The sequence below is a fragment of the Mesoplodon densirostris genome, chromosome 1 (genome assembly GCF_025265405.1).
Source record: "Mesoplodon densirostris isolate mMesDen1 chromosome 1, mMesDen1 primary haplotype, whole genome shotgun sequence".
Taxonomy (NCBI): Eukaryota; Metazoa; Chordata; class Mammalia; order Artiodactyla; family Ziphiidae; genus Mesoplodon; species Mesoplodon densirostris.
This window is the reverse complement of record NC_082661.1, coordinates 208,786,048-208,811,494: the sequence shown is the minus strand read 5'-3', so window position 1 is coordinate 208,811,494 and position 25,447 is coordinate 208,786,048.

Genomic DNA, 25,447 nt, shown 5'->3' with positions numbered 1-25,447 from the left:
AAGAGGTCAGATTCTACTAATTATATATTATAATTATACTGTAGTCATATTTTGTACAATATGATTTGGAAACAGTTTTGACTATTTCCTTTTTGAGATGGAATTTAGCAACAGTGAAAGACAGTGATTCAAATAGCTAGTAAATTTACATTCACGGTAAGTAAACACAATAAATTGGTGAAACTTCTTCCTCTTAGGAGTGATACACACAACACACACACAGACACACGTGTGTATAAAAAATAACATTCGTTTTTGAACATAAGCACCCCATGATTTAGGACTCATCTTAATTTACAAATAAATTCTACATAAAAGGAGTGAATAATGTGGGAAGTCTAGAGCCTCATTCTTTGTAGAAACAACTGTCTTGTTTTTCAAATTGTTACTCTGGAAAGCAAAGATACAGACTGATAGCTTGTCATATGCATGTAATAGAGTTAACAAGTTAATAGTATATCAAGTTTTTTCTTATTGGTATATCGATGAAACTCAGAATATATTTCTTCCAGAAGAAATGTTGCAAATGATGGTCAGTTGTTTTAGAAATAATGTCTTTAACAATATACGTAAAGCATGACCTAATTTAACTATACTTCTATGGATTAGCCTAGACGTTTTATTGAATCTGTCTGTGGATGGGTGGATACTCAAGGTGAACTGAAATATGTAATGCTATTTCTAAGTGATTATATATTCTAGGTAACATGTAAGAAACCACTGAAGTTTTGGGACACAATCAGGTGGAAATTGGAGAATGCCCAGAATGAACTCTTTTTCTGCCTTCTATTCAGTGTCCTAAGGTCCATCAGGAAACTGAGTAATGCTTGGTGGGAGTGATAAAGTAGGCACTGTGGAGTTGCTGGCTCGCTATTTGGGGCTGACACTCTGAAGATCAGAGCTTTGATTCTCACAGGCATATCACATGCCTCTTGGGCCCTTCCTGGCCTCCCTTCAGCCTCACTTCTGATTCTGTCTGTGACTGTGGCAGACATTGTAAGAAGGCTGTGACTCAGTTGTGTTGACTTTGCACCTTGAGCTTGTGCTGAGAACTTTTCCTTTCTGGTCTGTGATTTACCAGCATGTGTTACCCCTGCCCCTGGAAGTGCAGTGCAGCCTAGAAGTGGGAAGTGTGGGACAAGTGGGCAGTTCTGAGAGACTTTCTATGGGGCCTCAGAAGATCCAGGTTGTGTGGAACCTCAGATGGCCATGATCATGACCCAACTCCATACACCCGTAGTGGCTTTTATTCTTTGCCTGTTTCACTTTACCTGGGGCTTCTTTCTTATTCTCTGAGATCACCTTATACTATTTGCACGTAAATTTTTATTTCAGCCACTGCTTTTGAAGGAAGCTTGGCCTGAAGTATGTGGTAAATTAGCTTCTCTTCTCTAGAGGAAAATGAAAGACAAACAAGCAAAAAAAAAAAAAGAAAGAAAAAGAGTCAGGACTAAAGCCTAAGCCACCTCCATTTACAGTGGGAGAAAAGTGATAAGGAAGAAGTAAAACAACATATTTCTCAAAGGTATTTTATTTACAAAGTCATCATTTTTCAAGTCACCAAATGGGGCCATTTAAATAATTCTTCTAGTAACTATGAGGTCACCTGTTGACTTAATGATTAATTTCCCTCCTTCCCTTCTTTTCTACTTCCTTTTAATATATATTTACTGGTGATCCACTCTACATCCTGTACTCAGCTGGGTCCTAGTGATATGATGATTGAAAAATGTGGCATGATTCCTGCCTCTTTGGAGAGTTTTATTTTGTGAAATTAATTAAGCACTCAAACAAGCAGATTGCACATGTGGGAGAGTGAATGCATTGAAGGACAGGTACACACTGATTAGAAAGCTGGTAACGGGGGTTTGACTTAGTTCAGCTATTATAGGAGAGGTCTGGCCAAGCCTTCTTGAGGAGGGGACACTTGAGCTGACAGCAGAAGGGTGAGAGTTAATCAGGCAGCAAGAGAAGGAAAGAGTCTTCTAACAGAGGGACAAATGGACTGTGCTCAGGGCCCTGTTGTTGGGGTAGTTTGACAATTTTGAAGGAGTTGTAGGCAGCCTGAAGGAGGGAGTGTGATATGGTTGAGGAGATGTGCGACATATGAGGGACTGTCCCAGAACGTTCCAGATGTCGACGACTGAAGTGTGTGTGCATGTGTGTGTGTAACTGTGTGATGGTGGCAGTAAGGAGGGGCCTCATAAATAAATGAGAGGCTGCATTAGCAAAAAAGAAATATGCGAGGCATCTGGGGAGAACGCTGTATAATATATAGACTAACAAATAGTAAAAGTTATGAATATTTGAAAAATGTGAGAATTGTAGGAACGGATCATTCTAAATTAGTGCATTTCTAAAAAGAGTTGAAAAGAAAAGGGAGTGAGATATGCATTTATTTGTTGCTCTATTTATTTGTCCTAGCTCATGAGATCTTAAAAACTGTATAAAAGGCTTTTTAAGTTCTATGTGTCTAAGTAGTTTTACATTGCTATAAAATTTATGTACCTTTACTAGTTATCTGTCGATTTGTAGGGTGGTAGAACTGTAGGTAGACTTTTCAACTAAAATTTTACATACGGTTACTTTTAACAGTGTAGCATAGAAGGCATCTACATGGATGTACTGCAGCACGGTGCCTGGCCACATTTAATTACCCAGTCCCAAGTCACTTCCTGCACTGAGATTTTAATAAAGTTAAATTGCCTATGTACCCACATAAGTTTGGATTCTGGTTCTGCTAATTTCTCTCTAATTTAAAATTCAAGGGACTAGAGACAAATTATTTTCCACTTAGAACCATATTTCCTTTGATATGTCTCAGGAATTTTGCCTTAATAGAATCCAGAGTTATATTCCAGACACAGTGTGAAATGACCCTTTAAGATTTAGCATAATATATATAAGAGCTCTTGCTAGTTATTTTCTCTTTTTGATGAGATAACTTGGTTTATTTTTATGTTACTTTTAAACTTAATCTTTTATGAAATCTCTTAATCTTGTATGTCTCATTTAAAAAAGTTTATTAAATAAATGGATATACAAGTATTGCTTTAGCAAGTACAACATGAAAGAAAGATTTGTTCCAGAGAATTAGACAGAAATGAGGGAATTAATTGGGCAGATTATTAAGGTATTGAATAACAAGTATAAAAGCTAAAGTCTGGGACTCTTTGATTTGTTCCTTATGATGGTGGAGGATAACCACCCCTATGCTCAGAAAAACAAACTTAGAAAAATCCCTTCCCCTATTTTTTGTAGACCAAAAGTAAGAAAAGAAGTCTTAAAAGCAATGACAATAGATATTATTTTCATGGACTTTTGTTATGGGGATGAACCATAGTTGTCAACTTACAGAAATTGTTAAAAATGATGCAAAAAGTGTTAAATTTGTTTTAATCACATATTGCCCAGTAACCCCAAAAGCCCAAAGCTATATTTTGAGGACATGTAAAAGGGATCTTAGTATTTGAAGTCTAATTACAATAAACTGTTTTCCTTTAAACAATGAAAGGAAGTATTTCAAAATATTGGTATTAGTCATAGGAGTATGGTTAGTTGATTTCCTACTTTTTATTTTCCAAGTAACTTTTCAATAAGTGTGATTTATTTTAATAATAAAAATGTAAATAAATACTTCTTGAATGGAAAAAATGAATACCTGAAGCAAACTTCAAAGTGATAACCTCTGTTAAATTTGAAGGGTTCTTTTTGTGGGTGTTTGTTATTTTTTAACATTTTTTGCATGATATATATATTTTATGATAAAATTAATCATAGAGAAAAAATAATGTGAAAGGAATCTTCTATTTCATGCTAAGTTACCCTCTATGGTGATACATCTAGTGCAAAAATTATTTGAATAATGTGCCTCTCAACAGTATAAGAGACAACATGTTTGGCTTTTTCTTACTGGGATCCAAAATTATGTTTGTTTCAAATGAATTGTTTTAAGGAAATTGTTGGTTATCCTAACTTGTCCTAATAAGTAAGAGAACAATTTAATATTGCCAACTTTTATGTATTTTCATGAAGAGCAAAGAGTTCTCTACATTTTTTGCCTGCCTTTTTTTTTTTTTTTTTTTTTTTTTTTTTTTATGGTGGTAACAGTTGTGTGGAATACAGACTTTGAACTCACAAGCCCCTTAGCCCTGATTGGGGTCCTACTCAGCAGCTGCGGTGTAATTTGATCATGTGCACTTCACCATGTGGGTGCCAGGGGTGTCCATGCTTTTAGAGATGCAGTGCTTTTACATGAGTTTTTCAGTGAATGAAAAATTATTATACTTTACTTAGGTTAATATTTGTTATATAAAGAAATTTTGAAAATTGGTTTTAAACAGAAAGACTCAGTATTCCTATTAGAGGAATGGTACACAGTGGTAGTCGGAAAAAGCTCAGACTCTTAAGTCATTGAAGTCCCCACTCATTAGTGAGGTACACTAATCAAATTGCTTAACATGTTTGAATGTTGGCTTCCTTATCTGCAAAACATGGATAATAGGGCTTCCCTGGTGGCGCAGTGGTTGAGAGTCCGCCTGCCAATGCAGGGGACACGGGTTCGAGCCCCAGTCCGGGAGGATCCCACATGCCGTGGAGCGGCTCCGTGAGCCATGGCCGCTGAGCCTGCGCGTCCGGAGCCTGTGCTCCGCAGCGGGAGGGGCCGCGGCAGTGAGAGGCCCGCGTACCGCAAAATAAACAAAACAAAACAAAAACAAAAAAAACCATGGATAATAGTACCTTCCTACTAGGGTTGTTAAGAAGATCAAAAGTAGTAAGGAAATTCCCTAATAAATAGTAGGTATTTAATAAAAGTAGTTTATACCATTATTAAAGCTAGTATTAGATACTCTCTATGTTGTCTTGGTACTTTTTAGGTGTGAATGAAATTTGAAGATTTAGTTGCATGAGAAACTAAGAAAGTTGGCAACAACTACCACTACCACCTCCAAATGAATTAATTAATAATGCATGTATTCATAATTGGTATCAATTTACAGTGTGTTTTTATTTTTCCTTTTTTCTCTTTATTTTTAGAACTTTCAATGATGAGGGCACACTTTGATAATAGCAATATGAAGGAAACTTTATTTGCAAGATGGATTATTTGCTTAATTATTAGTTTGTGAATCATAGACAACAAACATTCAATCTGATATCCAAGGGTATTGTTACTATATCATAGTAGGATAATAAACATAATGCAAAAGAAAAGAACAAATGTGGATTTTTTCAATGGTTTTGTAGCTATAAAACTACAGGGTAAAACAGGCTTGTTGTAAAAAGTTTAAACAATATGGAAATATCTTAGTAAAAAGTGAAAGGCTCTCTTTAATTCCCTCCAAACTCAAAAGTATTGACTTTCTTCCTGAGATGTAGCCAAAATATAGACATTTTATGCTCGTATATATCCTATATATTTATGCTCAGCTGTATTAGAACATACACCTTTTACTAAACATGTATTGGGCTGTGTCTTATCTTTTTATCATATCTCTTGGATATCTTACTAGTATAGTCTACAAATTGTATGACATTACATTTCTGGGAGTATTCAGCCATTTAATTTCTGGAAAAACTCTTGCATGTGGGCACAAAGAGACATGAGTTTATTAGAGTATCTTTGTATTAATTTAAAAATTCTAAAAATCATCAATTATGGTATCTCGATGCAGCTGAATACTATATAGAAGTTAAATGAATGACCTAAAATTTACATGTCGAGGTAGATAAATCTGTAAAATTTAGCTTGAGTGAAAAAGAAGGTTGTAAAAGATAATTATAATGTTATATCACTTTTACAATTTTACCTACAAAAATGTAATTCTATATATTGGTTACAGATACTTAAACATGTAATAGAATTGTGAAAATGTGGTCACAGTGTTGAGAGAGCAGTTTCTGTTTTCAATAGATCTTCATAGACCTGTCTGTCCTCACAGATATTACAAAGTCTCTCTCCATATGGTTGTAGCAGATTACATGCCCTTCAGCCATGTATGGAGTATTATCAGACTTCTTATTTTTTGCATGTACGTTTATACATGTTCATGTTTTATTTTCTTTTATCTGATTGGTACTGTTGAGCATCTTTTTATATTTATAAGGACTTTTCAATTCTTCTCTTTTGTAAATGGTTTTTCAAATACTTCGTTCTTCTTACCCCTCAGTTTGGATTTTTAAAATTTGTACGTTGTGAGCACTAATATTTTATCATTTATATGCATTGAAAATATTTTCTGGCAGATGGCCCTTTAAAAATTTTTTTTATTACAATGTTCATTACATAGAGGTTTTGAAATTTTATTACTTTCAGTCTTATTATTAATTTCCTTTATAAATGTTGGTTTTACTTGTTCAAGTAGTCTTTTCTTGGGGATTATGAAGATATCCCCTAGTTTCCTCCTGAAGCTTTAACTATGTTTTGCACTGAAGTCTCTAGCATAGTTGGAAGTCGGAATTCATTTCTGTTGTTCTTTTGAAGTACAAACCCACTGTCCTCCCCTTTGCAGCCCACATGCACAGCCAGTTGTCCTAGTTTATTTTTTCCCATTGATTTTGTAAGGCTAACTTATAGGTTTGTTGTGGCTTCTCTTTTCTGTTCCATTGACCTATTTGTCTAATCCCATGCCAATTCAAAACTTACTTCCTTAATCCTTTAACCGTTATAAGCAGTCTTTCTATCTGTTATGAAAAAGTCCACTTCTTATGAAACGGAGTGTAGTTATCAGTTAGCCGTTAATAAATAATAAACTGTAACCTGTTTGCACTAATCAGCCTCTTGTTAATTGTTTTTGTAAAAACTCACATGCCTTCCACATGTCACGTAGAGCAGGGGTCCCCAACCTTTTGGGCACCAGGGCCCGGTTTCGCGGAAGACGGTTTTTCCACGCACGGGGCCGGGGGAATGGGCCAGGCGGTCACGAGAGCGACGGGGGGCGATGGGGGGGCGGCAGACGAAGCTTCACTAGCTCTCTGGCTGCTCCCCTCCTTCTGTGAGGCCGGGGTGCCGGGGACCCCTGATGTAGCCTAAACAACAAGATGTTTGCCCAGGTTTTTTTTGGGAACTGGGAATCCGCTGTGTCCACTTTGAGCTTGAGCCTGTTAAGAACATGAACCCTGCAAATGGGCTTGCGCCCGTGTCCGCTTGTGACCTTTTGATGTCAGAGGGCCCAAAACTCCACCCTCGGAGCATGCGGATGCTGCTGATTTCTGAGCGTGCATCCCATGGAGAAGCCTGTAACTTAGTTATGTCTTCACAGAATGATTACCTCACCTTTTTCTTGTCTGCAGTTACCTTTCCCTGTGCCTCAGCTTTATCCCATAAATAACCCGAGCCCCTCACCTTCGGGTTGGCAGATTTGAGATTTATTCTCCCATCTCACTTGGCTGCCTCGTGAATCCTCCCTTTCTTGGCTGCAAACAGACCTTAGCATCTCAGCATTTGGCTTGCTGCATTTCAGGCAAATAAGCCTGGTTCAGTAACACTAATTCTTATTTTTTTTCATTGTCTTGGCTGTCCTTATAAACTTGTCCGTATTATTTTAGAGTCTGCCTGTTAAGTTCCATAAGACATTCTTTGGGATAGATATTCTTTGGTTGCTTTTGACCATTTCTCCATGGAGCTACATCCCTCGTGCTTCTTTGTCTTCTGACAAGTGGCTGAGTTTAGCCAGTGGGAGCCAGCAGCAGGAGATTGGGGTGGAGAAGAGAGAGGTAAGGGGATTGATTTTTCAGGCCTCCTCTCTGGCCCTTAGCAGATGTGGCAGTAAATGCATACTTCTATGCCTGCAAGCCCTACACAGTAGTCCCCCTCCTTGTCCAGGATTTTGCTTTCTGAGGTTTCAGTTACCATGGTCAACCTCCATCATAAAATATTAAACGGAAAATTCCAGAAGAAAACAATTTATAAGATTTACATATGCGCCATTCTGAGTAGTGTGATGAAACCTTGTGCCTCCCAGCTCCATCCTGCCCAGGACGTGAATCATCCCTTTGTCCAGCGTATCTGCACTGAATACACTACCCGTCTGTTAGTGCTATAGGAAAAAACATAGTGTATAGGAAGTTCAATACTGGCTGAAGTTTCAGGCATCCACTGGGAGTTTTGGAGCGTATCCAAGGTGGATAAAAGGTGCTACAAAGCTTCAGTTCCATCTGGATTCTGTAACTCCATACCTTCCCTTTGTCCCATCAAGCCTGGGAGGTAGTGGTGGTTGTAGTAGCGAAGGGATAGAGAACAGCATCCTTTTTTTTTTTTTTTTTTTTGGCCACACAGCATGGCACGTGGGATCTTAGTTCTCTGACCAGGGATCGAACCCGTGCCCCGTGCAGTGGAAGCGCAGAGTCTTAACCACTGGACTGGACCGCCAGGGAAGTCCCAACAGCATCCTTCTTTTAACTATCATCACATCTCAGCACTTTATCCCTTTGGTTGTGATATCTCTTTCCTTCAAGCTTCTGACATACACCCTGGTGGGATTGGAAGTGCATTTTGATCCTATAGTTTAATTTGAGAGAACTGTCATTTTTACGATAGAGCCTTTTTTACCCATATATATGTTACACATCTCTATTTGTCGAGTTCTTCTTCTGTGTGCTTCCATGAGGTTATAAACTTTTTTTAAAATAAAGATCTGGCTTAGTTTTTTTTTCTGAGATTTATTCCCAGGATTATTATCATTTTTGTTATAATTGTAAATGAGATATTTATAAAGATATATGTTCTAAATGGTTATTGGTGATGGATATTGATTTTTACATGTTGACTTTCCATTCAGCACACTTATTAAACTATTTCATTTTTTCTAATAGATTTTTTGGAGGTTCTCTTTTATAGGCTAGGTAGATAATTATATTGTATCTTTATAATAAAAAATAGTAATAATAATTGCTAAAACTTATTAAGAACTAACTTTTCTGAAAGACATACTTTAGTCACTCATTTAATCTTCATTTCAATCCTATGATATAGATATTATTATCATGCATTTATACTTAAAATTTTTTTTTTTTTTTTTTTTTCTTTTTGCGGTATGCGGGCCTCTCACTGTTGTGGCCTCTCCCGTTGCGGAGCACAGGCTCCGGATGCGCAGGCCCAGCGGCCATGGCTCACGGGCCCAGCCGCTCCGCGGCATATGGGATCCTCCCAGACCGGGGCACGAACCCGTATCCCCTGCATCGGCAGGCGGACTCTTAACCACTGCGCCACCAGGGAGGCCCTATACTTAAAATTTTAATTAAAAATATGTACTTACTTTTTCCAACTTTATTGAGATATAATTTACATATAACACTGTATAAGTTTAAGGTGTACAATGCGATGATTTAATACATGTATATAATGTGAAATGATATGTTTAGTTAACATATCTATCATCTCATATAGTTTATTTTTTGTGTGTGGTGAGACATTTAAGGTCTACTCTCTTAGCAGGTTTCACACATACAATGCAGTATTATTAACTATAGTCACCTCTTTGTACATTACATCTCCAGGAGGTATTTAACTTATAACTGGAAGTTTCCACCCTTTTACCTTCTTCACTTATTTCCCCCAAACCCCAGCCCTTGGCAGCCATCATTCTACTCTCCGTTTACATGAGTTTGGGTTTTTAGATTCTACGTATAAATGAGATTGTACAGCATCTGTTTCTCTGACCTATTTCACTTAGCATAATGTCCTTAAGTTTCAGTGTTACAAATGGCAGGATTTCCTTCTTTTTATGATAATGTTCCAAAATACACACATACACATGTATATTAACACATTAATATCTATCCATCTCATGTTTTCTTTATCCATTCCATCTATCAACATTTAGGTTGTTTCCATGTTTCCATGTCATGGCTATTATGAATAGTGCTGCAATGAACATGGGGGTCCAGATGTCCCTTTGAGATCGTGATTTCATTTCCTTCAGTTACATACACAGCAGTGGAATTGCTGGATCATATGGTAGTTCTATTTTCAATTTTTTGAGGAACCTACGTACTGTTTTACATAGTGGCTGTACAAGCTTACATTCCTACCAATAGTATACAAAGGCATTCTCTTTTATCCACATCCTCACCAGCACTTGCTATCTCTTGTCTTTTTTGATAACAGCCATCCTAAGAAGTGTGAGGTAATATCTCATTGCGATTTCGGTTTGCATTTCCCTGATCATTAGTGATGTTGAGCACCTTTTCATGTACCTATTGGCCATTTGTATGTCTTCTTTGGAAAAATATCTATTAAGGTCCTCTGTTATTATTTCTTTTGTTGTGCAGAAGCTTTTTAGTTTAATGGTAGTCCCAGCAGTTAATTTATTTTTGCTTTTGTTAATTTATTTTGGTGCCACATTTGGTGCCACATTTAAAATTTATTGCCAAGACCAATATCAAGAGCTTTTCCCCTGTGTTTTCTTCTAAGAGTTTTATGGTTTCAGATCTTGCATTTCAGTCTTTAATCCATTTAAAGTTAATTTTTGTGAGTAATGTAAGGTCTAGGGGTCCAATTTTACTAATCAAGAAAAAAAGAGAGAGGACTCAAAATCAGAAACAAAAGAGGAGACATTACAACTGATACCACAGAAATACTTCAGGGACATGAGACTACTATAAGCAATTCTATGCCAACAAATTGGACATTTCTACCAAATGATTATTGGTGTTAAAATTCAGAACAAAATATCTGGAAAAATAACATATATGGGTATATTAAAACAGTAACAGTATGAAAAAATGGGGTTATTTCTAGGAGTACAAAGAAAGTTTAATTTTTGAATACCTATTAATATAAATCATCCAGTGAACATTTTAAGGATAAAATTGCCAGAAATTTTCAATAGATGCTCAGGTGATTTTTGAAAATATACAGGTACATTTCTGGTTAAAAACGATTAGTAAAACAATAGAAGAAAATTTTGTACCATGTATGAATTCATATCTAACTGGTTATAATTTCAGAATGCCTTCTGTGAAAGATTAGGAATAATACAAAAATCTCCACTATCACCATTATCATTTAGTATTTTTCTGTAAGTGGTGGTCAAAAACTAAGAAAAATAAAATAAGCAGAAATTTGGACAGGAGTAGGCAGATTTATTATTTTTTGAAATCCGACTCTCCCAGGGTATGGTAGTGGCTCCTGTGATCACTCTCCTTTCCTGTGGTGCTTGGGTCCTCTGAACAGTTGTCATTCTGTAACAAGATTGTCTCTTTTTGGTAACTAGACTGCACCTGAAAGTACCGAAGAAATGATTATGAGCTAATCATGGGACTTTGCTATAGCAAGTGATTTGAATTCGAGTACAAATGTGATGTTGTTGTAGTTAGTGATAACACAAACGATGAGAAATTATTTTGAACTAAACTGCTCTCGAACACTTAGAAACAAATCATCCTAATTTATTTTTGAAAATGTAAATAACATGTACATTTAAATAAACATGTAAAATGTTTACAATACAAAAAGATACGCTGGGGGCTTCCCTGGTGGCGCAGTGGTTGAGAGTCCGCCTGCCGATGCAGGGGACACGGGTTCGTGCCCCGGTCCGGGAAGATCCCACATGCTGCAGAGCGGCTGGGCCCGTGAGCCATGGGCGCTGAGCCTGCGCGTCCGGAGCCTGTGCTCCACAACGGGAGAGGCCACAACAGTGAGAGGCCCGTGTACCGCAAAAAAAAAAAACCAAAAAAAACCCCAAGATACTCTGGGACTTCCCTGGTGGTCCAGTGGTAAAGAATCCGCCTTTCAATGCAGGGGACGCTGGTTCGATCCCTGGTAGGGGAACTAAGATCGCACATGCCGTGGAGCAACTAAGCCCATGTGCTGCAACTACCGAGCTCGCGCGCCTCAACTAAGCCCGCCTGCCACAACTACTGAGCTTGCGCACCTCAACTAGAGCCCGCGTGCTGCAACTACTGAGCTCAAGCGCCTCAGCTAGAGCCTGTGTGCTGCAAACTACAGAGCCCACATGCCCTGGAGGCTGCACGCCACAACTAGAGAGAAGCCCGCATGCAGCAATGAAAGATCCTGCATACCTCAACGAAGATCTCACGTGCCGCAACTGAGACCCAACGCAGACAAAAATAAAATAAAATAAATAAATAAATAAATAATAAATCTTAAAAAAAAAAGATTTGTTGAAAAGCGTACTAAAGGGCTTCCCTGGTGGCGCAGTGGTTGGGAGTCCGCCTGCCAATGTCGGGGACGCGGGTTCGTGCCCCGGTCCGGGAGGGTCCCACATGCCCGGAGCGGTTGGGCCTGTGAGCCGTGGCCGCTGAGCCTGCGTGTCCGGAGCCTGTGCTCCGCAACGGGAGAGGCCACAGCAGTGAGAGGCCTGCGTACTGCAAAAAAAAAAAAAAAAAAAAAAAAAGGGTACTAAAATGTGTACTCTATGAATGCGATTATATAGATAACTGGCAGGTATTAGGCAAAAATGTAAATGTATTGTTACAATGATAAGTTTCTGATTGATTTTTTTTCCCTTTACAAATTTACTTAATATTGTTAAATCATCTTTTTAATAAATTGCTTCCCCCAAATCATAGTATCTGTTATGTGGCCATGCAGAAGGGTCAGGCCTAGTCCTGTTGATATAAGACAGACCCTTGCCTCCTGTGAATTTGAACACATGCAACGTAAGAAAAAGAATCACACAATTTTAACCTACATTTATGGTATTATTTAATTTTCTAAGAGATTATATTCACATGCATTATTCAATGTAGTTATAACTACAGTCTTTCACATGCTGGTCCTTCAGCTGAATGTAAACTTTAGAAGAGCCAGGATTATATATCCTTAGAACCCACCCATATCCTGGCCACAGTTAATTATCAGGTACAAATTCAATGGACTGTTTGTTGGGGTGGAGAACCCCTATGAAGTATGCAGGAGAAGGATTATTCTTATTCTTATGAATGAGAACCTTGTTTAGAAAGCTTAATGATCTTGCCCTGATAAACACTGGCAGAAAGTGTTCTTTTGTATTAAGAGTCCTGTTCTTGTGCTTGCTGGGTTGTACATCACTGATATCACTGGACCATCTTCACACTCTCTATTCAACAGGAGAATCAGTGAGGTAGAATATGCTGTAGACTCAGGGTATGCAATATAGGGAAACACTCACACATATGCCTCTTGATATTAATATAATTGCTAATTAATGAAATACAGGCAATTACATTGAATGCCAGTCTTGTTTACAGTTCAGTGGCTGGTTCGAAGTCATCACCTGATCATTTAAATTCTTTTAAGTCTCGAATAGCCCTGACTCCACTTTGTTCTTTCTTCCTCCAAAGTCTCATGCCCTGGAACGATGGAGATTAACTTTGGTGGCTTCTCTTCTGATGGGGTCCTGTGGATCCCTTTTAACCGCTGACGTTATCCTCTTATCTGTGATCCTCTCTTAATTTGCCAGCTACACAAGAGAAAATTTGCGAGTGTTTGTTTTGGGACCTTGGAATCCTCTTTCAAAGATAAGAACTAGTTATATTTGCTTTAAGCTGTTTGTCAAATATTCAGTATTCAGATTTTCTCACTTCTCAGGGGAAAGAAGATTGGCCTGTCTTAAATATACCTGGTTTCTGCCCTCATTATTTTTTTTAGGTTCAGCCTGTATTTAGTAAATTTTTTTTATTTTACATCATCTGGAAATGTCTTTTCTTGTACCATTTATTGGTTATGTAAAAGTTTGCCACATGTAAGTTTGAAACAGAAAGGAACATGTTTTATGTTTTAATGGAGCATGTTTTATGTATACTAAATTGTTTTCTTATGGGATTTACTATTAATAAGTCTTTTTCTGCCTGGAGTATTGGATTGTTAGGGACTGTGGCAATGGTGTGTGCAACAAGACTCTACGTACCCTAGTCAGTAATTTTTTGTTGTGAAAAATGATTCTAGCAATTGTATTTTATAGAAACACATGTTTCCAGAAAAACAGTTGGAACAAAAATGAGACAATCTGGTAGGACTGTAAGTAAAAGAAAATAAAATTTCAAAATAAGAATTGGAACAGAGGAACACTTGTTTGTAGGTGATATTTGTAGATGAGTTTCTGTTTGTCTCTACTGCTCACGAAACTGTGTTAAATCTTGTTATGCAAACTCCCTGTCTTTTTATATCTTTGATAGTATCTTCACCTGTCATACCTGACTAGCCTTTGATAAATCGCAGATAATGATTTAAATTTTAACTAGTGACAAAAGCACACCATTTGAACCTCAGTTGTGTTGGTTATTACTTTATGTTATAAAAGAACGTTCCTGACCTCCTCAGGGTAATAAAAGGTGCCTGTTTTCCAGTCCAGTTAGTCCTAGGTGTCTGTGTGTCTATAAACTTTGGTGCAGGCCAGTGATGTAGGCAGAACTTCTTATGGCTCCTGTATGGCCCTGACCTTCATCCACATAAATGATATGCCCCTGGACTCATGTCCCTCAGACATTTACACTAACCAAAACAATTGTTGTTCATTTAGATCCTTCTGGTGTGGAATACACCACTGTTTTCTTCCAATAGTTCAGAAAACAGAGTTGGCCGTTTGAAAACAAAATAGATTGTTCACATGTGTTTGAAGGATTACGTGTTTTAAAGGATGTGTATCTGTGTATTACACACGTAACTGTCCATAGGTTTTAGATATTATTCATTGTTCCTTAGAAAATATTTTCTATATAAGTCAATTTCTTTGTTCACCCACTATCTTTTCCTTCAATACCTGAGGCATACTCAAATTTAAACTGTGTATTTGGTGATAAAGCCCTTTGATGTTCACTGAGGGGAAAAACATGAAGAGTCAATCTTAGAATCCTACAAATGCTTAATGTACCCAGTGTGCTCCAAACATTTTGGATTTATGTTGATACTTTTGGGCCAACTAGGTAGGGATGCATGATTATAATTGTTGGTGTTCATTTTTGTAATTGAAATTAAACTATGTGTTCTGTGGTTATTACAGTACAGTGTTATGTATGTAATTTTGAAATCCATTCCAAAAGTTCGTATCATTAAAGGCAAAGTTCCGCCTTAGTAAATTACCTTTTGAAATTGTCCACGTTTAAAAGTAAACCTCAGAAAGGCATGACAAGGGTTAATGTTTGAGTAATAAATTCTCATGGTGAAGTGTTCTTTCTGGTATATTCACCTCTCCCTACCCAAACCAGCTTCCTATAGTTGTAGTGAAATACAGGCAGGGTTCATAGTAGCATGAATGTCTACAAAAATGAGAGAAGGATATACAAATATTGAATCATGTTGTACACCTGAAACTAATATATTGTTCTATGTCAATTATATCTTAGCAAAAACAACTAGAGAGTGATTACAGAGGCAGAGCTCAAGAAAGAGGAGAGAGGGAAACTGACTGTTTTCAGATAAGAAACCCTTGCAGTAAACACTGCAGATTTTGTATTGTCCGTAATGGAGAGATACAAATCCCCCTTATGGATTTATACTGTAACAGTCCATGTAATAGTAAATTAGGAAGTGTGACAACAGCTGCAGAGAAAGGAGGGTGGCTGATGAAGGATTTAATTTAATTTGAACTTTAAATAACCATAAACAAAGAGAATAAGAATTCTTGTAATGAGTACCAAAGGTTTGCTGTAAGGAAGTAGCTATTTTGAAAAGCAAGTGTGGAACATACAACACTGTAGGTAAGGGAAGAGAGTTAGCTAATCAAACACCAGAGGAGGATGAGGATACAGTCAGGGCTGAGCTGCTTCAGCCGCATTTAGCCAAGTGTCCTTTATGTGAATGACTAATCCTTAGGACCAGAACAATGAATATCATTAGGTTCAGCTTATGTGTATTTGCTTAAGTTATTTGTCAACAAACCATATACATATGGTTTACTATCAGTTGTTGGTGCAGGTATTCTTCACTAAGTATTTCTGTTTTTATAAAATTCAGAGTTAGAAAATGCTTTCAGCTCTTATTATAAATAAGTATGTGAAAATGATCATTGCAGTTGAAATTTTGGTGCCCATAGCTGGGAGAACAGTGCCGAGGGCCATTTCTTCAATGTTTTCCCCAAGCACATCCATGGAGAGACTTTTAGAAGGGCCATTAAAATACAGAGCCCTCTTCCCAGACTAGCTCTTCAGGTGGAGCTGAGAAATCTACACTGAACCATCTCTCTGGGGGATGCGTCTGTAATAGGAAGAACATTTTGTATTCTATTACAAGTTAATAACTAAAAAGATGTTGCCTATAAGCTTAAATTATACATATGGCCCATCTCTAGGAACCCTGCTTCCCAGGTAATGAACATTAAGCTAAAATACCTTTGTTTAGCTCACAGGAAACAGGAAACATCCCGACCAGGTCCACCTGTGAATGACTGCAGGGAGGAAGAAATTAACACATCCCCTCCGAAAGCTGATGGGAATCAGGAAGTGTTTGACTTTACTCCCTCACCTTTTAGTATAAAAGGGTCCTGAATTCTAACTCGTGGAAGATAGTTCTTTGGGACACGAGTCCACCATCTTGGTCTCCTGGCTTTCTGAATAAAGTCGCTATTCCTTGTCCCAACCACTCATCTGTCAATTATTGGCCTGTCGTGCGGTGAGCAGTATGAGCTTAGACTCGGTAACACATGTATATAATGAGCCACAACTTAATAGAATAAAGCCTATTCCTGTTTGTGTATGACCACATGCCATGGCCTTACTGAGGGCATTCTATTTTGTCTTATTTTTCTTTTAAGCATTCTCTCTCAAACCGTTTTAAAGTGAAGAAATAATAGAGACGTAAAGATCTACAAATACTAGGAATGTTTGTTATGGATCCTCTGGGGACTAAGAATTCCTCTTCTTCTCCCTCAGTGAGGGCCAGATGCCTGAGAAGCCTTCTGCCTCTGGAAGCCTGGCAAGAGGCCACCTGCTGTGTTAAACATATTGCAAAACTTGGAAGAAAAAGAAAATTTTTTTTTTCCCCCTTTGAATAAAGCTGGAAGCTTTTATCTTGTAAGATAAAGCCAGTGGGAGGAAAGCCAGTGGCTCTGCTGAGTCACAAAGTCTTCATTATGATGCTCTTGTTAGTGACTACACAGTACAGTTCTCCTGGGGCAAATGTTGCAGCGGTTGAGGCCTGGTACCTGCCTGGCACACTGGTCACATGGATGACCTGCTCACATTGGCTGCTAAAATATGCCACTCTCTGAAATAATGCCACTTTTAATGTAAAAGTCTGTATCAGTAGTTCTCAGATTTTGGTGTGAATCACAATCACCTGTAGAGCTGCTAAAGATCCAGATTCCTGGATCCCACAGCCAGAGATTCTGACATTTTGAGTGAGAACAACAGTCTGTCACTTTCCTAGTGGCCTGTGTCTCCCAGAGAGATGGACTTAACAGCTACAATGTAAACACCTATGTGGTAGCACTACCCATACTTGTGAGGCTATTTTTTAAAAAATAGACATTGTTACAGCAAAGGACTCGCTATAGGAAGAAAAATGAAGCTCTAGAGGGTGCCTTATTTATTTCATAGCACAGCTAGTACATTGAAATTGCAGCATAAATAATTTGAATATTCTGTTGCGGGTACAGTTGGTTAAACTGTATTTTCACCATGTGTAGACTATGGACTATGGTCTTCCATGACTTATTTACAGCACAGCAGGAGTAAGGACTGCAGAGAAAATCTTTCTTCTCTACAGAAGCAGCAGCTGAGGGATCTGTCTTGGTGTGTAGCAGGAGTAGTAGCTTGATTGAAGGTTTTCACTTCAGACAGACCTGCTGAAGTTTAGAGCTTTTAAATGCCTCAGACAGCAATACTGAAAACAATGGCAAATGAGAGAAAGCGTTCCTCCCCAAGCATCACTTCTAGAGTAGAACACTGTCTCTCAGAACCAACACCCACGTGATGACACACATCGCTGGAGTTAATAGAATGCTTAAAGGCACGATGCAGACGTCCACATCTTCTGAAGGTTCTGTAACAGCTGGGTGCAAAGGAATGGAATTGCCTTCCTTTTAAATACACCTTTGCACTAGCAACGTTCTCTCTGAGTCCCCAGAAGAAAGCGCATATCTTTGTGTTATTTGAGGTTAGGGTTTGTAGAGTAATTACAGAAACTCCCTTCTTAAATGGATTGAGATCTCAGAATTTATGAACATATCTTCTTCCAAACACTTTAAAGAAAAATGCTATTGCTATAAAAGTACGTGAAAATAGATTAAAAGACCTTTGGAGCTTCTTTTTACATTTCTTTGTTTTTTATTTTAATGTCTGGTTGCTGAATGTCCCATATCATCCATACTTAGAGAAAGCCAGTTCTTACAATAACAAATATTACTCAGTAACTTTTTCTTTTTTGTAAACTATGCTGAACTTGGTTTAGTAGCCAGAAAAATAGATTTAATTTTCTTGGGACGATATTAATAATATTAATCTAATTACAACTTGCTTTACAAACTGATGATCTTACTCCTTGACTTCCTTCTTCCTTAATGATATCAGCATAAATGATAAACTGCTTATATTAACCAGCTCTCCTCATTCTCATTTGCCCAGAGTCCTCTCAGTGTACACTGTCTTTGCACCCTTTTTATGTCCCCAAAGCAAAAACTGTGTTGACAATGTCGTTTATTTTTTTATTTATTTATTTATTTTTTTGCGGTACGCAGGCCTCTCACTGCCGTGGCCTCCCCCGTTGCGGAGCACAGGCTCCGGACACGCAGGCCCAGCAGCCGTGGCTCACGGGCTCAGCCGCTCCGCGGCATGCGGGATCCTCCCGGACCAGGGCACGAACCCGCGTCCCCTGCATCGGCAGGCGAACTCCCAACCACTGCGCCACCAGGGAAGCCCTCGTTTATTTTTGTGAAATTAATTTCAGATATTCTGTTTAGTAAGTCTCATTTTGAAATTCTCACTGTTCTGTTTATCTTAGTTTTTTCTTTTTTTATTGTTTTTCACATTTTCCTAGGTTTTATTTTACATTTTTCTAATTTTGCATTTTGATCATGAAGATAAACTAAGGCATTACCATTGTGTTTTTTTAAATTAATTTTTATTGGAGTATAGTTGATTTCCAGTGTTGTGTTAGTTTCTGCTATACAGAAAAGTGAATCTGTTATACATATATCCACACTTTTTTTTTTTCCTGTACGCGGGCCTCTCACTGTTGTGGCCTCTCCCGCTGCGGGGCACAGGCTCCGGACACACAGGCCCAGCGGCCATGGCTCAAGGCCCAGCTGCTCCGCGGCATGTGGGATCTTCCCGGACCGGGGCACGAACCCGTGTCCCCTGCATCGGCAGGCGGATTCTCAACCACTGTGCCACCAGGGAAGCCCCTATCCACACTTTTTTAGATTCTTTTCCCAAATAGGTTATTACAGAGTATTGAGAAGAGTTCCTTGTGCATGCAGTAGGTTCTTTTTTTTTTAAGATTTTTTTTTGATGTGGACTATTTTTAAAGTCTTTATCAAATCTGTTACCATATTGCCTCTGCTACATGTTTTGGGTTTTTTAGCTGCCGGGCAGGAGGGATCCCAGCTCCCTGATTAGGGATTGAACCCACACCCCCTGCATTGGAAGATGAAGTCTCAACCACTGGACCAACAGGGAAGTCCCCAGTAGGTTCTTATTAGTTATCTGTTTTATATACAGCAGTGTGTATATGTCAATCCCAATCTCCCAATTTATCCGTCCCCCCCCACCTTTCCCCTTGATAACCATAAGTTTGTTTTCTACATCTGTGACTCTATTTTTGTTTTGTAAATAAGTTCATTTGTACCATTTTTTTTTTAGATTCCACATATAAGTGATATCGTATTTGTCTTTGTCTGACTTACTTCACTTAGTATGATAATCTCTAGGTCCATCCATGTTGTTGCGCATGGCATTATTTCATTCCTTTTTATTTCTGAGTAATATTCCATTGTATATATGTTTTTCTTAAACCAAGCCAAGGTTTCTTTTATCTTCTAATTCTTTCTCTGGCACAAAGGAAGCTTCCCTTTTCTTCATAGTCAGTGTTACTTGGCCAGTGACTTTCTCAGCCTTTATGTCCCTCAGTCACGTTGGTTGTCTCTAGGCTATCCACTTATGACCTCTATTTGTAGTCATGCCAAGAGATCCTGGGGGCCCCTGGCACCCATCTAACTGTTCACTCTCCCCTCAGCTCCCTGTCCAAGGAGCAGATATTCCCTAGCAGAGGATGCTCTGCAGTCTGTTCTGAGTCGCACCTTGGGCTCTAGTTGTATGCTGTGGACTGACTTTTGTAATCTCAGAGTTGTTGTAGGGGAGATGTTTGTGCCTTCCTGGGGAGTAACTCGTATTCTATTTATTAGAAAAGTATAGTCACAATGTACAATTTGTGCAGTCTTTCCCTCTCTTTCTTTTGATTCTCATCTTGCCACCCGTCACCTGAGCACTGGGAATGTACAGAATCTGCAGGAGAATCTGAAACTCTTCCTGATGTTATGATCCCTTCCAGAAAATGGATACTTCCTTTTTCTTACAGGGTTTTGGGGAAAAATTATTTCTCAAGTATCTTTTTTGTACAGACTTAATACTTAGCTGAAAGTTTTGTTTTGTCAATATTGGAGAGGACAGAAAAAACCTAGTTTTTATCAGTTACAAGATATTTACCGATTGACACTCAGGATACTTAGGATAAAATGATAACTCACATTCATTTTTCCAACGCCTCTCTCACTGTAGGATTCGGACTTTCTTCTGTATTAAAAACTGAACTATAATCAGAATTTTTTCTTAAGTGTATTTTATTCCATTATACTTTTTTTGAATTGGCATTTCTTATATGTCTTATGTGGGTGTGGTAGGCGGAATAATGGCTGCCTGGTCCCAAGTCTCCATTTCCTAATACCCAGAGCCTGTGACGGTTACTTTATATGGCAAAAGAGAGTTTGTCAGTGAGATTAATTTAGGGATCTTGAGAAGGGGATGTTATCCTGGATTACATGCGTCGGCCAAAGGTTACTGCAACAGTTCTTATGAGAGGGAGGCAGCAGGAATCTGAGTGAGAGAAAGTGATGTGATGACAGGGCAGAGAATGAAGTGATATGCTTTGAAGAGGGAAGAAGAGGCTGCAAGCCAAGGACCGTAGGTGGCCACTAGAAGCTGAAAAGGCAAGGAAACAGAATATGTCCTCAGAGCCTCCAGAATGAGCCAGCCCTGCCAACACCTCAACTGTAGCCCAGGGAAACGGATTTTGGATTTCTGACCTCTGCAGTTATAAGATGGTAAATTTGTGTTGTTTTGAGATGTTAAATTGATGATAAGTATTAGAGCAACATTAGGAAATGAATACAATCAGCATTAGACTTGCCTCTCCCTGAAGATGACAGACAATATTTTACTGTACTTGGTATGATGTGAAATTGGATTGGCAGACATGATTTTTAAACACAGCCTCTGTGCACAGATCAGGCAGTTTGGATATTTACAGTCTCAGGATAATACAAGTAATAGTAGCTTTTTCTTTTCTAGGATTATTGAAAATATGTGGATGTGTGTTTGCTGAAGTATTTGTGTGCTTATTATGAAACATTAATAGGTTTTAAATGCATTACAAAGATTACAAGTTAATCCTCACAGTTCTGTGAAATACGTGCTGTCATCCCAATTTTATAATGAGGAAACTGAGGTTTAGTTAACCAGAGTCATTCAACCACTAGGTGATAGAGTTGAAATTCCAGCTTTGATATTTCTGACTTCAAAAGCCAAATATTTACTTGGCAACCATGTTACATTGTCTTCAGTATGTTTGAAATTTCTTGAAACCTTCTGAACAATATAAGGTGATAAATTTGAAATGCACTATTACATGTGACTTTACTGTTTTACCTCAAATGCTAAAGAAATATTTTTTTCTTCTTCCTCCTGTTTCTCCTTTCGTGTTATATTCTTTAGCAAGTAACTGCTGTGTATTGATAAAACATCTCTATAAGTATAGTGGCTCTGATTATGATATTCGAGTTCTATAAATTATAGAGTATTTGAAGTCTTATGAAAATCCTTACTCTCTAAAACTGCATTAATTCCAGAAGTACTCCTATAAAAGGATATAAAACCTACAGTATTGGACAAACACTGGAAAATAAGTACTATACTCTAAAAAGGATATACTAGGAAAAAAATAACCACCAGCGTTTCTTATATCAAGATTGGTTGTTCTGAATAAGATTGTTAGTGGAAAAAGGGTACTTCAAAATGGGGAGCTGTTGAGTGGCTGATGTTTTGATATTATTAACTTTGTGCTTTATTTTAATAATACTGTTGGAGATGAGAAGAATTTGAAAATGCAGAGGCCTTGTAATGTTCTTCAAATTTTACTTCTATTCAGGAGTTGGACCAGAAAATATTCTTGTAGTTCATAGCAGATTGCATTTCGAGAAGTGCAAAGAACTCTTTCAAGTCACTGTTATTGTTTTTAGAGGACATACATTAGATACCATGAAGTTACATGGGGCTGGAGTACAGATCTTTTTTGGAAACTAACAGTAGATTGATCTCCAGAATTGATTCAAGAGCTCTGTCAGAGAGAGGGCTTTCATCTTCTCCCCCACCACTATTGCACTCTGCTCTGTGTGCATCAGTACCATCCCTGTGTGTCAGGAAGAGTTGAAGTCCCAGGTAGAAGAAGATGTTCTGGTGTAGGAAAGCTTTGCTTACCATTAGAACCTCAAAGCAGGTTTTGTTGATCATAAACTAACAATCTTCACTAGAGTATAAGGTGCTCTAACACAGGGAGCTTGTCTGGCTTATTCTTTGTGATGGTGTCTTCAGTATCTGGAAAGGTGCATGAACTATAGTAGTATCTCAGTAAGTAATATTTGAATGTATGAATGAATTGGCCAAACATCCACTGCCATGGTCACATACAGCTAAAGACCAGGAGATCATATATTAGTTTAGGTAAGCATCACGTCCATGTTTTTCTTTTTGCTTTGTTTTATAATGCTTACTTTATTATTATTAATTCATTCTCTGACCCTAGTCTCATTTCGATGTAGACATGGTATTGTTATTAACCTCCATGGAGTTTAGAACTTCATGGCTCTCAGGCCAGGCTCTGCGCCTTCTCAGAAGAGTGTGTTCTCTTCTGTTTGGGTCCTTTGTGAGGATCCTAGCACAGCAATGTCTACTTTTAAACAAGCTATCTTATATCTGTGTATTTGGTGCCTCCAGATCATGGGAACACCATGAATGTCAGAAGAAGCTGGGATGAGAGAAATCCCAACTTTAATGTGTTAAGTAGAAGAGCCTTGTTCTCATAAATAAGCATTTTAATTAAGTAAAGATTATCCCTCTACTTCTCATTTCTTATTGCAACTGATCAGTATGAACTCGCCCCATTTCCCCCAAATAAAGGCAGTTTATAAATCAGCACCGGCTGAAGTGCAGTCTGGGCTGCTGAACAAGCTTTCTGCTTTTAAATAAGGCTGGTTTTCTATAAAGAAAGTCAGGCAGACTCTCTTGATGCCAATTATTGGGCAAAATGTTAGATTTTTATCTCTCCCTCTTGTACCTGCTCCTAGAAAACTGCAGAAATATCAGATTACCACTCTCCACCCTGCCCCCAACACAGGCAAGTGTTCAATTTGCTTTAATTTAATTTAGTTTGTTATTTAATTCTACCTGTTCTGCCTTTTAAAAACAATATTTTGAAGTCTAATGGGATTAGAGATAAGGCTAACTTCTTAAATGCTGTGTACGGACAAAACGAATGTATAGAATAAATTGTGTTAAAGGTCATGAACAAACATTTTCTGTTCACTTTATTTAGCACTAAAATAGATTCTTTTCATTTTGTTCCTTTGACCACCTCGATTCTGGCTTTCAGTTTACTATCTCTAAATTAATGTCCACAAAGCACAGAAACTCCTCAGGGACTACAGAACTCATAAATAACAATGTTCCTTAGTACTGCTCTCCATTAAACAGCTATTAAGTGTTTTATCATATGTTTCATTTTGGGGACTAAGATTAGGAATATGTTTTGATTCTTCTAAAAAAAATAGCAGCATAGTGCACCTACAAGAACTAAATAATTTACCCCCTTTGGGAAATGGGATAAGCTGCCTTTTGTCAGTATGATAAATGAAAATAAGATAAAAGTAGCTAAGAACAGGCAAACGAGATAAATTCAGCATCATTCATTAACATGAACAGGGGGTACAGCAGCCGCTTGGAAGAGAGTGGTGACTGAGAACAACATCTGTCTCCTTTGCTAAAAGAGACGTTTGTTTCTGGCAAAGAAAAGAACTTACCCAGTTCTCCATTGCTTCAGCTCTGTGGGCCATTCCTCAGCTGGTAAGTCACCAGGGGCGGCTCTTGCTCAGCCGAGTTTGGAAGGACACATAGAAATAAGGGGCGGAATCTCTGCTAATGCAAAGTGAAGGATTAAATACAAATAAAGGTATTTGAAGGAGATTTTCTGGAACACACGTAACTTCTTCATTCAGCTTAGTCCAAAATCAAGCTGTTTCCTACCATTATGTGTTCTTCATTTATTCATTCAGCAAACGTGGAGCACCTAGGATGGGCCAGACCCAGTTCAAGGAGCATGGGAAGCATCAGTAAATAAAAACACAGTTCCACTCTTCCCCAACACACACTCACTTGGAGGGTAATCCCAATTGTGAATTCTAGCATAGAATGAACTTAAAACATCTAGAAATGTGAATGCTGGCTTATAAGTCTTAAAAGAAAAAGAAAGTGGAAAAATTTTAAATTAAAGAATTAGTTTTTACCTACATTTACATTTTTTTCTTAAGGACCTGTAAAGAGGAGTAGTCCAGAGTCACTTAGGCATTATGAAAGTCACTGTAATGTATATAGCTCTTTGTAAATCTGCATTCACTCACTTGTTCATTCATTTATTCAACAAAGTATTAACCCTCGTGCCAGGTACCAGTGCTAGGTGCTGCACAATGAATCCATCTTTTAAAATGATGCATCAGCATCTCTGAAGTGAACAGACTAAGCATTTCTTACTATATTTGAGTATATGCACACTGGTTTGGGGATATCAGCTTTGACAGGATCGTTCAGCACGTGGTACTAGAGATACCAGAAGATGAGACCCAGGCCTCCACGTCCTTTTGGTCTAGCCATTGCACATAATCTTTTTTTTTTTTTTTGCGGTACGCCGGCCTCTCACTGTTGTGGCATCTCCCGTTGCGGAGCACAGGCTCCGGACGCGCAGGCTCAGTGGCCATGGCTCACGGGCCCAGCCGCTCCGCGGCATGCGGGATCTTCCCGGACCGGGGCACGAACCCGTGTCCCCTGCATCAGCAGTCGGACTCTCAACCAATGCACCACCAGAGAAGCTCTGCACATAATCTTTAAAGACTAAATGTATGTGAACAATGCAGTTTAGATACTTAGTCTCTTCAAAAAATAATGGATTGTAGAGAATCACAAAACATACTTGCTTTTTAAAAGTATAGGGGATTTTTATGGCAGTGAGTCTGCCTATTAAATACCA